Source organism: Carassius carassius, chromosome 42 (genome assembly GCF_963082965.1).
Source record: "Carassius carassius chromosome 42, fCarCar2.1, whole genome shotgun sequence".
Lineage (NCBI taxonomy): Eukaryota > Metazoa > Chordata > Actinopteri > Cypriniformes > Cyprinidae > Carassius > Carassius carassius.
The window spans coordinates 27,136,686-27,139,185 of NC_081796.1; the positions used below are offsets into that span (position 1 = coordinate 27,136,686).

Below are 2,500 nucleotides of genomic sequence, written 5' to 3' on the forward strand. Positions count from 1 at the left end.
CATTCAAAAATCAATTAAATAAAATGTAAATAAATACATTTATGCATTTCGCAGACGCTTTTATTCAGGCTACACACATTTTTTTTGTTGACCTATTTGTGTTCCCTGGAAATCGAACCCACAACCTTTTACGCAACGCTCTACCACTGAACCACAGAAAATAAAAATTAATTTAATAGCAATTTAGTCACATGTATAATGTAATATAAATTAAATTATATATTTTAAATTATATTATTTGTTTTTTTCATAAAGCGTTATTAAAAGTAAGGATGACATCTTTGGGGTAAAATGTGTTAAATTATCAAGAGAATAATGTCATGATGTCTTTTTTTTGATGCAAGCATGAAACATGACGTGAACCTTTTTTCATGTGAATCATAATTTCTCACAGTATTTTAGTTTATACTAAGCTTTGGGCTTTACGAAACTCCCTTTTGCTGTCCAAAAGGTATTCGATTAGCTCATCTGTGCAAACAGTCCCAGAATGCTGCTGTGCGCTGGAGGCTCTGCGTATCTCGACAGAGTCCAGACGTCTGCGGCGGCGTCTTATTAACTCTGACACGAAAACTTTCCACAGGGCCTGATGGCACATCAATACTTCAGCCAGATCCGAGGCTAAACACACACACACACACACACACGTCTGATCATCGCCGCACACCTTCCCAAACAAACAGAGAAAAGCTGCGCTGTTGCTTTAATTGATGCCCGAGCAAACGCTTCATTCCCTCAGACATCCGAGTTCACATGAAAGTCTGTTTTCTCGTCCAGCGATCGATTCACTCGTCTTTCTTCTCTCCAAAGGAAAAACACAAGCAACACCAGTACAAAATTTATGTTTTCAATATTTCAGCATGTCTCTCATGTCTTTTAAGTCCCGACATGTGCTGCATTTTTTAACATTGCAGCCGATGCACGACTCTTCCTCACAAACGGATCACAGCATCACGTCAATGTTGTATTTTTAATGTGGCACTGAAGATAAAACACTGGACCAGAGACCTGAGTGAAGTCAAAGCTGTGTCCATTCATTCATTCAGAAAAAAGCATTAATTACACAAATCGTACAGCTCTTCTAGAACAAACAAGCTTTCAGTTTCTCAATTAAACTTAATCTTGAGATTTTTGAGGGTCATAAAGTCAACAATATTTTGCAGGTGCAGCCAATCATACATCATTTAATTAAAGTCTCATTAAAAAGATGAAATTTTCACAAAAAAATGTTTTGATGTTTTTAAAAATTTATTTATTTTTTTTTACTTTTTATGGCAAAATTCAGGTTAATTCAGGTTGTCAATACTTCATTATTTTATTATAAAAATACTCAAAGTATTGATGTAAAAATAACATTAAATCTGAACCTGTTGATATAAAAACTGAAAAACTATATTATAGACAAAAATAAAGGACAAAACTAAATTAAATTACTAAACCTTTACAATTATAAATGAAAACAAAAATATAAAAATTAAAAATATATAATAAATATAAAAAAAGACAAAAATCAACTGAAACTAAAATTATAGGAGAATTTTTTTTAACTATAAGAAATATAATACCAAATACAAAAACACTACCTTCGCCAGTTTATAATATTTGTAAAAAAATGCCCATTACATTCTTTTTTGTATTTACAATTTTAATTTATTTTAAAGTTTTTTTTTAAAATGTCATTAAGTTTTATTTGAGTTATAAAAAAATATAATACTTTATTTCAGTTAAAATTTTGTATAATTTATTTCATTTAACATTTATTTTAAATAATGAAAATGTGTTATGGCTTTAGTTAACTATAATAACCATGGCTAGTAAATAAGGTTAAGGTGATGTTCACTAGTTTATTTTGTTTTATTTTTTTGCATTAATATGTAAATGTAACCACTGCGGACGTTACCTCCTCGACCACATCTTGATCCTCAACAGGAGGAGAGCGTCCGATCGCTGCTGCTACTGATGTATTTACATCTCCTGCAGCTCCTGCTCAATAATGACTCCTAACTGACAGCCTGACCATCAAAGATCAAAGCAGCAGATTTTCATAATCCATAAGCCCAGCAGATCTGAGTGTGTGATCACAGGGTCAACACAGAAGCAGGTCAGGAGCTGATTACATCACATTAATAACAAGTGAAATTAATCTTTAGTGAACAAAATAGCATGAATAACAAAACCGCCTCAAACTATAGCTACAAGCTCTACAAACGCTCAGATAACAAGCTTGTACTGATGAAAAGCTAATCATTAATTAAATCAGAAACATATTACATGAACATAAATTAACCTTTTAAATAAAAGATGTGAAAATTAAAAACATACTAAAAATGGGTCAAGTTTAAATGTAAAAAAAAAAAAAGTCAAATCAAAATATATAAATTATTTTTTGCAAAATCTAATCTGCATAAAACGCTTACTAAAAATAAAAAAGTTACAATGCAACTGTTAAAAGTTTAACTAAAATTATTATGAAAAACTAAAATAATTAAAATTAAATAACTTT

At 30.7% G+C, this 2,500-nt stretch overlaps 1 protein-coding gene across 11 annotated transcripts in view; it reads right to left on the reverse strand.

Moving 5' to 3' along the window:
- LOC132124467 (receptor-type tyrosine-protein phosphatase mu-like) overlaps window positions 1–2,500 on the reverse strand; it is a 217,330-nt gene that overhangs the window by 185,254 nt on the left and 29,576 nt on the right. The window lies entirely within an intron of this gene.